Source organism: Nerophis lumbriciformis, linkage group LG05 (genome assembly GCF_033978685.3).
Source record: "Nerophis lumbriciformis linkage group LG05, RoL_Nlum_v2.1, whole genome shotgun sequence".
Classification (NCBI taxonomy): Eukaryota; Metazoa; Chordata; class Actinopteri; order Syngnathiformes; family Syngnathidae; genus Nerophis; species Nerophis lumbriciformis.
Window position 1 is genome coordinate 18,181,120 of NC_084552.2, and position 11,308 is coordinate 18,192,427.

At 39.4% G+C, this 11,308-nt stretch overlaps 1 long non-coding RNA gene across 3 annotated transcripts; it reads right to left on the reverse strand.

Moving 5' to 3' along the window:
* Nucleotides 1-6,376: 6,376 nt before the first annotated feature.
* LOC133605788 (uncharacterized) lies at nucleotides 6,377-10,624 on the reverse strand. 3 transcript variants are annotated; one of them, XR_012050410.1, is made up of 7 exons: nucleotides 10,291-10,624; nucleotides 9,861-9,930; nucleotides 9,184-9,241; nucleotides 8,411-8,493; nucleotides 7,522-8,206; nucleotides 6,593-6,879; nucleotides 6,377-6,517 (listed from the first exon to the last, which is right to left on the reverse strand). It is a non-coding gene; the product is annotated as an uncharacterized lncRNA (long non-coding RNA). The 3 variants fall into 3 exon arrangements; XR_009815185.2 differs by lacking the exon at nucleotides 10,291-10,624 and having other exon boundaries at nucleotides 7,522-7,681; nucleotides 8,005-8,206; nucleotides 9,861-10,226; XR_012050409.1 differs by lacking the exon at nucleotides 10,291-10,624 and having other exon boundaries at nucleotides 9,861-10,226.
* Between the last annotated feature and the right edge of the window lie 684 nt (nucleotides 10,625-11,308).

The window sequence follows — 11,308 nt, forward strand, 5'->3', positions numbered from 1 at the left end:
TCTGGAGTGGTCCGTCTGCATTCCTGGGAGAATGACCCCGCATAAAGATGCGACCCAAACATGACATTTTGCATGTTTGGTTTAGGAGTTATGTTTGAATACATTTTTATTGCTTTTTTCGCATTATCTCAGGATTCTAAGCAATTCTGTCATATTGAGTAAAACACTACCTTTTGTGTTTGCAAGCCTTAAAAAAGCATATGTTTTGAGTAAAACTCACAAGGATGCCTTATTTCAGGCATTATTAGACATTTTTCATGTGTGTTTATGAGTTATGTTTAAATAACTGTCATATTGAGTGTGATAGTTAAAACCACATTTTTGTATTTGCAAACCTTACCGAAACACCTGATTCAAGTAAAACTCACATAGATACAATATTACAGGCATTTTTAGACAGAATACATGTTTGGTTTTGTAGTTATGTTTATATAACCTTCATATTTAGTATGGCCTCCTCTCTGAGCTGCCACCTTATCGTGGTAGAGGAGGAGTTTGCGTGTCCCAATGATCCTCAGAGCTATGTCTACCGGGGACTTTATGCCCCCCGGTAGGGTCTCCCACGACAAACTGGTCCTAGGTGAGGGATCAGCAGCTCGAAGACCTCTATGAAAAATACAATTAAGGAACCAGATTTCCCTCTCTCGTACACGGGTCACCGGGGCCCCCCTCTGGAGCCAGGTCCAGAGGTGGGGCACGATGGCTATACCTCTGGATTGGCAGACCGGGCTGGTGGTTCCTCTCTTTAAGAAGGGGAACCGGAGGGTGTGTCTCTTCAGGTGTACTGGAGAGGAGGCTACGTCGGATAGTCAAACCTCGGATTCAGGAGGAACAGTGTGGTTTTTGTCCTTGTCGTGGAACTGTGGACCAGTTCTATACTCTCGGCAGGGTCCTTGAGGGAGCATGGGAGTTTGCCCAACCAGTCTACTGTGCTTTGTGGATTTGGAGAAGGCATTCGACCGTGTACCCCGGGAAGTCTTATAGGGAGTGCTAAGAGAGTATCGGGGTAACAGACTGTCTGATTGAGGCGGTCCGCTCCCTTATTATCAGTGTCAGAGCTTGGTCCGCATTGCCGGCAGTAAGTCGGACCCGTTTCCAGTGAGGGTTGGACTCCCCGCCGAGGCTGCCCTTTGTCACCGATTCTGTTCATAACTTTTATGGACAGAATTTATAGGCGCAGTCAGTGCGTTAAGGGTATCTGGTTTGGTGGTTGCAGGATTAGGTCTCTACTTTTTGCAGATGATGTGGTACTGATGGCTTCAACTGGCCAGGATCAGCTCTCACTGGATCGGTTCGCAGTCGAGTGTGAAGCGACTGAGATGAGAATCAGCACCTCCAAGCCGAGTCCATGGTTCTCGCCTGGAAAAGGGTGCAGTGCCATCTTCGGGTTGGGGAGGAGATGTTGCCCCAAGTGGAGGAGTTCAAGTACCTCACGAGTGAGGGAAGAATGGATCGTGAGATCGACAGGCGGATCGGTGCGGCGTCTTCAGTAATGCGGACGCTGTATCGATCCGTTGTGGTGAAGAAGGAGCTGAGCCGGAAGGCAAAGCTCTCAATTTACCGGTCGATCTACGTTCCCGTCCTCACCTATGAGGATGGGAGCCAAATGAGCTTTGGGTTATGACCGAAAGGACAAGATCACGGGTACAAGCGGCCGAAATGAGTTTCCTCCGCCGGGTGGCGGGGCTCTCCCTTAGAGATAGGGTGAGAAGCTCTGTCATCCGGGGGGAGCTCAAAGTAAAGCCTCTGCTCCTCCACATCGAGAGGAGCCAGATGATGTAGTTCGGGCATCTGGTCAGGATGTTACCCGAACGCCTCCCTAGGGAGGTGTTTCGGGCACACGGTTTAGGAGTTATGTTTAAATAACTGTCATATTGAGTGTGACAGTATACTGTCATAGTGAGTAAAACCTATTTTTTGTATTTGCAAACCTTACAAAAATAACTGATTCTAGTAAAACTCACATAGATACATTCCTTCAGGCATTATTAGCCATTTTTCATGTGTAGTTTAGGAGTTATGTTTAAATAACTGTCATATTGAGTGTGATAGTTACACTGTCATTATGAGTATAACCTAATTGTTGTATTTGCAAACCTTACCAAAACACCTGATTCTAGTAAAATTCACATGTATATAATATTACAGGCATTTTTAGACGATTGCATGTTTGGTTTTGGAGTTATGTTTATACAACTGTCATATTGAGTGTGACAGTTATACTGTCATTATGAGTAAAACCTAATTTTTGTATTTGCAAACCTTACCTTTTGGTATGGTTTGCAAATGCAAATGCAAATACAATGTAAAACTCACATTGATACAATATTACAGGTATTTTAGACGGAGTGCATGTTTGGTTTTGGAGTTATGTTAATATAACTTTTATCTTTGCAAACCTCACAAACGATTTTTTTTCTAGTAAAACTCACAAAGATACATTTCTTCATGCATTATTAGAAATGTTGCATGTTTGCTTTAGGAGTTACATATGAATATATTTGTATAGCTTTTTTCGGATTATCTCAGGATTCTAAGAACATTACTGTCATATTGAGTAAATAAACTACTTTTTTTGTTTGCGAGCCTTAAAAAAGCATATGTTTCAAGTAAAACTCACAAGAATGCATTATTTCAGGCTATATTAGCCATTTTGATGTGTGGTTTAGGAGTTATTTCTAAATAACTGTCATATTGAGGGGGAAAAAAACTAACTGGTGTCTTTGCAAACCTCACAAACGATATTTTTGCTAGTAAAACTCACAAAGATACATTTCTTCAGGCATTATTAGACATTTTGCATGTTTGCTTTTGGAGTTATATTTGAATACATTTTTATTGCTTTTTTCGCATTATCTCAGGATTCTAAGAACATTACTGTCATATTGAGTAAAAAAACTACTTATTTTGTTTGCAAGCCTTAAAAAGGCATATGTTTCGAGGAAATCTCACAAGGATGTATTATTTCAAGCATTATTAGCCATTTTTCATGTGTGGTTTAGGAATTATGTTTAAATAACTGTCATATTGAGTGTGATAATTACACTGTCATTATTAGTGAAACCTAATTGTTGTATTTGCAAACCTTACAAAAACAACTTATTTTAGTAAAACTCACATAGATACAATATTACAGGCATTTTTAGACAGATTGCATGTTTGGTTTTGGAGTTATGTTCATATAACTTTCATATTTAGTATGACAGTTATACTGTCATATTGAGTACAAAAAACTAACTTGTGTCTTTGCAAACTTTACAAAATATAAATTCCTAATAAAACTCACAAAGATACATTTATTCAGGCATTATTTGACATTTTGTATGTTTGGTTTAGAAGTTATGTTTGAATACATTTTTATTGCTTTTTTCGCATTATCTCAGGATTCTAAGCACACACTGTTATATTGAGTAACAAACTACTTTTTGTGTTTGCAAGCCTTACAAAAGCATATGTTTCGAGTAAAACTCACAAGGATGCATTATTTGAGGCATTATTAGCCATTTTTCATGCGTGGTTTTTGAGTAATGTTTAAATAACTGTCATATTGAGTGTGATAGTTATACTGTCATTATGTGTAAAACCTAATTGTTGTATTTGCAAACCTTACAAAAACAACTGATTTTAGTAAAACTCACATAGATATAATATTACTATGGATGATGTTTGTTAAGAATCTATCAAGTTCGAGCCTATTATCGAATCCTCTTAACGAACCGATTCCTTATCGATTCTCTTATCGAGTCCAGATTGGTTGTTGAATATGGAAAAAACACACACAATGTTTGGTTTAACAAATCACTTCACATTCTCTACTGCTTGCTACTATAGTATTACCATATCCGAGTTATTGTGCAGAAATGTGGTGAAATTACTACAAATGTGCGCTACATTCGTTAACCGTGTTACAAAAAAGATCAATTAGACTGATACATAATGTCATACTTGCCAACCCTCAGCGCCTCTCCCGAAAACCTCCCGGGACAAATTTTCTCCCGAAAATCTCCCAAAATTCAGGCGGAGCTGGAGGCCACGCCCCCTCCAGTTCCATGCGGACCTGAGTGACGTGTTGACAGCCTGTTCTCACGTCCGCTTTCCCACAATATAAACAGCTAGTGATCGAGGGCGAGTTCTTGGTTTCTTATGTGGGTTTATTGTTAGGCAGTTTCATTAACGTCCTCCCAGCGCGGTAACAACACACAACAACAGCAGTCAAGTTTTCGTCTACCGTAAAGCAGTTCGTCTGCCGTAAACAGCAATGTTGTGACACTTTTAAACAGGACAATACTGCCATCTACTGTACATGCATATGTGACCCACCCATAATGTGTCACATTTTTGTGTTGATTTGTTTATTTTATTTTGTGGTTTGAATTCGTTTTTGGAGCTGTCATTACACATTTATCAGTATTCACATTGGTCAGTAGGGGACAGTAGGACGTTTCTTCCCAATTGAATGCTATCACCTGCAGACCGGAAGTGTCTTGTCATTCTGATGAGAGCGACCAGTCTGTGAACAATTGAAACGTCCTGTGTGCTTTTTCCTCCTGTATAACAGGTTAGTTTTGGTGACTCAACTCACTGAATAATATCCATGTGATCTTTATAAGTTTAAGTACACATTCTGGTGGTGGAGCCTAACTCTAAAGTGTTTGTGGGTTGTAGTTTGTATTTGTGAATGAATCCAGTGCACAGCTGCAGTAATCAATACAAAATGGCGACGTGAGTGCGCAATGTTTATATAGGAACTTCTGATCCTAATTCAGACTCCCAAATTAGAGCTCCCGTTTTCTTATTGATTTTATAATGTATATTTGTATAATGTGTGTGTTCTGAAATAGTGACAGAGAATAGAACAAGGATGGACAATTCAACCCTTAACTCAACAATGAGTAGATGAGTGTTATATGTGTGTATATGTGTAAATAAATGAACACTGAAATTCAAGTATTTCTTTTATTTATATATATATATATATATATATATATGTATATATATATATATATATATATATATATATATATATATATATATATATATATATGTATGTATATATGTAATAAAATATATATATATATATATATATATAGCTAGAATTCACTGAAAGTCAAGTATTTCTTAATATATATATCTTAACCACGCCCACAACCACGCCCAACCCCCACCCCCCACCTCCCGAAATCGGAGGTCTCAAGGTTGGCAAGTATGCATAATGTTGGCTATAGAGAACATACAAACCCTTTATTTATTGAGTCAAAAATATTAAAGTTCGATGATTTGGTAAAATTGCAAACAGCTAAAATGATGTGGAATTAAATGATGGAATGAATTAAGTAAAGAAGTTAAACATTGCACTGATATGATCCAGTTTAAGAGGTTGTTCAAATGAATAGTGCTTACAAAGAAGAAGAATTATGAGAAATACTTTCAACCTTATTGAAAATAAGATATTCTTCATCTCAGTATATTAATAATGACTGAATTAATTAATTACATATTACAAAACTTGTATATACTAATTCACAGATATTTTATTATAAAAAGGTCAGTACATGATGTATTCATTTGTAAACGCTATGAAGTGGGAAAGGGGTAGGATTAAATAAGCTTTACTTCTTCCGACTCCTGTAAAGTGAAATGATATGAAACTGTGATGTATAATACTCCACACAGCAAAAAGACTCCGCGGCGGATCCCCCGCGGAGGTATCGCGCTTTCCGGAACGGACCCGCGAAACGGACCCGTATCGGCGTCCACTTGCTCTCAGGAATGGATCCGCCACGGAGGCGTGGCGCGGACCCGCCGTGGCGCCGAGCTGGATTCTCTCCGCATCCATGATCAAAACCCGCGGACCAGCAACGGACTCATAAAAACCCTGGCTCATCCGACCCGTTTTGGACCCGTTTATCTTATTTTCAAAATCCCTTCTGTTCTTAATAGGAAATTAAAATTAAAATTAAAAAATTCACTAGGCCCTACTACAGCAATATAGGCTTACATATGCATTGCCTTGTATTTTTAAACTAACAAAATTGTCAATAGGCAGAAACAGAAAATGGTCAATTCACTCTATAAATCCATCCATTTTCTACCGCTTATTCCCTTTTGGGGTTACGGGGGGCGCTGGAGCCTATCTCAGCTACAATCGGGCGGAAGGCGGGGTACACCCTGGACAAGTCGCCACCTCATCGCAGTCACTCTATAAAGTAAATATATAATATATAAATATATATAAATAGTAAATATAGTAAGTATACATATTTAATCTATTAGACTCCAACTTCAACGAAATGCTGCTCCATGCACAGCTAACATATCAGAAAATGAATAACTGGTGAATGACAAGAAGTTTAATAAAATATTGTTTAATTGATACATTTCTATTCCTCCTGAGGAGGTGGAGGCGGGACTCGTCTCCTGGTTGCCCGATCCGCCGCCAGGTTGAACCACCTGATGGCGGGTTTGGTGACCTCAGCGTCCGTGGCTGACCTTGTCACCACATTTTTTCTCACAGCACCTGCAATCAAACAAGATTACAAGACAGATATGTTTATGTTTATGGTATGTAGCATCCAAAGCCAAGTATGCTTACACAATACAAAATATCCCATCCATCCATCTTCTTCCGCTTATCCGAGGTCGGGTCGCGGGGGCAGCAGAACTAAGCAGGGAAGCCCAGACTTCTCTTTCCCCAGGCACTTCGTCCAGTTCATCCTGGGGGATCCCGAGGCGTTCCCAGGCCAGCCGGGAAAGATAGTCTTCCCAACGTGTCCTGGGTCTTCCCCGTGGCCTCCTACCGGTCGGACGGGCCCGAAACACCTCCCTAGGGAGGCGTCCGGGTGGCATCCGGACCAGATGCCTGAACCACTTCATCTGGCTCTAGGTATTAAGGAGATTACATTTGAAAAAGAAACAATCCAAAATGTTCAAACAATATCATTATTTGGTTCCTTGATCAGAGTACTGCATGTGGATAAATGTGTGTGGTTTTGTCATGTTTGTTTGATTCTGTTAGATGACGGCAGCGGGGGACATAAATAAATATCCATAACCCAACTTTGGGAAGTTGACATTGTTTTCTTATTATATTTGTACTATCATTCTATGTTTGTATTCGTGTAGGCCAGGGGTGTCCAAAGTACGGCCCGGGGGCCATTTGCGGCCCGCAAGTCATTTTTTAACGGCCCCACGGCACATTTTAAAAACACGTTTGAAAAAAAAAAAAAACATTAAAAGTGGTATTTAAAGAGCAAACAGGTGAAATGTAACAAGAAAATGTAGCAATGGTTACTCTAATCACACAAAGCTGCCATGTAGGCTGCTTCTTTCTTTAAAAAATAATAATGAATGCGAAGAAACGCAATAAAGGAAGTCGACAAACATCAGTTGAAGCGTTACGTTAATCTGACCAAGAGAATAAGTTTGGGAGCCGCTACAGGTATGATGGTTGCTACGATTTTTAAGGCTGCCCCCACTATTGACTTTGAACAAATGTAATATTACTTTGAATTATATACTTACTGAAAAGCAAGGTCTTTGTTGCCATTCTGCTAAAGGCCTTTTGGTTGTTGACACCCTTCCAATTGATCTGATCTGAAACGCCATCTGTGAACATCCTGCCCAGGCTGTTCCAGGTCACCCGCTTCACATCCTGGCCTCCAATGGTGGCCAAAGAAGAAATCTAAAAGGCAAAGACATCTCTTTAAACAAACAGATAAACATCTTTAAGCTTAAATTGCATTTAAAATGTTTTTGTTCCTGTTGAAAGCGTCCAGAAATGTAAAAAAAAATAGAACCTGTTGTCTTGGCTCATGGACCTATGCTACCTTTACACACGATGTCAAACCAGGCAGATTGTGGCTCACTGACATAATCTTACCACTGGGAAAAGGCGGTTCAGGACAGGCCTGGTTGTCAGGGCTGATTCAATAGAATATTTGCATAATCATGAACAATCAATAAACCTAATGGGACCATTCATATTAAGTAATTAAGAAACCTCACCACTCTTTATCGAGCTGGGCCATTTGATGGTGCATTCAAAAATGCCTCCACTAACTCAGTGGAAACTGGATATTGGCCGGCATTTCAACTTCTGGCCCCGGGGTAATGGTCAACCTGCTGGTTAAGAAGTTGACCTTCGCCATCAGCTGGTCTTGGGTGTGTTTAATAGTTTCCAGCAGGCTAAGGATCTGGACCTCAGCCACTGTTGACAAACAGCAGTATAAAATGTATCATGTTTCAGTGTTTATCCTCATTACTCATAATCCTGACATTAGCTATTGACCTTAGTTAATGACAAAAGTTATTGACAAAGTTTGAAGAAAATATGTGATTGGTTGTGAATTTGAATTTTTTCCAAAATCTGTGGCACAGAATGACCATCCGGTATTTGTCAGTTATTGCTCACCAGAGCAGGAAATGTTGTCGGCCATTCTTCCCCCTCGCCATGTTGGCCTGTAGGCCAGGCTGGATCCAGGCTCCTTCCTATTACTGTAGAAACATGACAAAAACAAGACAGAACACACTTACACTGGTTACCTGTTCCTTTTTTCTGGCAGCTCAACCTCATTCTCTGCCTCAGATTGCAAGTCTGAGGTGTTGCAGCCGTTTCGATATTGTTGCATTATTTTTAATGCGTCTTTGTAGTTGTATAAAATTGAATATGTTAAAATTAACATGAGTTTCAAATTAGCTGTAGAGCTGAACATAATATTATTATTATTGATGATGATGTATCAGGTCTCTCTCTTACAAGAGACCTGGTCAGAACATAGACAGAATAGGTTATTCCAAGCAGAAAGAGAAGCAACTATGACGTTATTTTTAAACAAGAAATTTATGAATTTGCATACCACAATGATGAAGACTTTTTTGAACGTCTACACGTGTCCTTTGTCTTAAGGTTGATAAAGAGACAGGTACAGTCTTTCTATTCATGTTTGCGCTAAAAGACAAGAAAATACAGTAAAGTTTATCATTGATCATTGTTTCTAATGTTATATTTAAATAAATACATTGTTAAATGGTGGTGTTGTCTGTTTCATTGCTACAAACTGGACAAGATATAGGGCAACGTTAAATTGTGGGTGCACTTCTTGATTCGACCCCCTGAATAGGCCAGGAGCTGCTAGAAAAATGTGTAAGCAACATTACATTTTAACAAACCAGAAAGTATCTTACTTGATTAAGCGAACGCAGCAGGAGCAGTTGTAGGCAAAAATCCAGGCAGTAGATGATGCTGCAAAACACACAAAATAGAAGATGGGACCAAGTTCCATACAGTCGCATAAGAAATTATGAACAGGCGCAAAATACATTAGTTGTCTGAACTGATGTAAACAGTGATTAAAATAACTTTTAATTCATTCATTTTAATTATAAAGATTGCAGATAGACACTTTACATTATACATTATATATGTAACAGTCACTGTTCTGTGTTGTATCTTTTATAGTGATGCACACACAGGAGTTGAGTCGTGGAGGATTTATTCACCTTTTCTTTTTTTGAATGGAAACAAAAACAGGGCGTCACACACAGTTCACAGTAAACAAGATCTCTCTCCACAGCTCCCAGCGTCATCAGTGCTCACTCAACTCAATTATTTATGCTTACATGTGGAAATAATAACAATAAATAAAATAATAATAATAAAAAAAAGTAAATAAAGCATAAAATAGTCTCTAATAATAAAAAACAGTATATAATATATATACATCAGCAAATAACAAAAATATATATTAAGAAAAAGGATCCTTAATATGTGCAGCAATATACCTAATTTTTCCCACTCACATCAACTCATTTTATATTTTTTTCTACAATTAACTATGCCAAAAAACTCATAACAGACATACCTTTTTTTTGAATGGATACAAAAACAACAGGGCGTCACACACAGTCCACAGTAAACAGGATCTCTCTCCACTAAAGAATAAAGAAAGAAATAATACACACTCATATTAATACCACAGCGGCACACAAGATGTCCACACAGCAGCGGAGTTTTTGGCCCGTGCGCAAACTCACGAGACCAGGAAACACCGTAATAACTGCCGCTAGTTACCTTTAAGCTAATTCTCGTGGTTAGCTTAGTACTAGGGGCAGCATTTAGCATATAAAAGTCTGTTTTTTACAACAATTTAACACCCCTAATCCCGGGATTTAACCTGCATGCTTATCAACAAGCCATAAGACAGTGTGCATTGTTTTAGAACACTTTAAGAGCGACAACCAAAAAGTTTATAAAAAAATAAAATGAGATGAGACATAAAAAACATGACTTACCAGTTCCGAGCGTCGCATCAAGAAAAATACGCAGCAAAGAAACTTTACTTAACAACCATAACATATTCTGCCGAAATTGCTATTCCATTTTAAATAAAATAGCCTTTTTTTTACAGAATATAAAGTTAGCCACAAACACGTTTGTACTGCAGCAGTCAACAGGCTGGCGTCGTCCTTCTCTGACGTGACGAGACTCCCACGTTGACGACGGTTAGTCATATACTTGAGTAAAAAACAATTTTCCCTCCCGAACAAGGACGGACGCCGCCATCTTCGTCCCTTTGTGTTTTCCCTCTCTCTCCTTGTCCCGCTCCTCCTCTCCTGTCATTCGCCAGTCCACCAGCCTGCATGTCATTGATTGGCCGAGCCTATGGCCAAGGTCCTGGGTGCGATTGGATGAAAACATTGCTATTCCATTTTAAATAAAATAGCCTTTTTTTACAGAATATAAAGTTTTACTGCTAGTCCTAAAATCAAACAACGTCATTACAATCATACATAAATGATGATGGAAACACAAAGGCCGATCTTTACTGTGAATCTAGCAATAAACCAATAAATCTATACTTAACGTTCGTGTTCCAGCAAAGAAAGTCCACAAATGATTGATCTTGGCTCATGCATGTACACACCAGTAGGCGCGTCCACGTCCGCGGGTGCAGACATTGGTCGCTCAGTATCCGTGTAGGCGCAGCCTATATTCTAGGCGGCGCGCGCCGGTTTAGTTTGCCGCGTCCGCGAATCAGACACGGGTCCGCTCAGGATCCGCTGTCTGACCGTACAATTTTCAGAGGCGGAGCGGATCCTCTAGGCGGAGCCAAAACGAATGTGACAGTAACGCGGGTTGGGCGACTTGAAGGCGGATCCGCATAGGAGTCTTCTGCTGTGTGGGACTGTAAGTGTGTTCATGATCCAAATAAACTAAAGAAATAAAGAAAGCACTAGTGATGCCTAATAATGTCATGATCCATGGTCGGATCATGTTTTGTTTAGTTATGTTCTGTTAGTTTTGGACTTC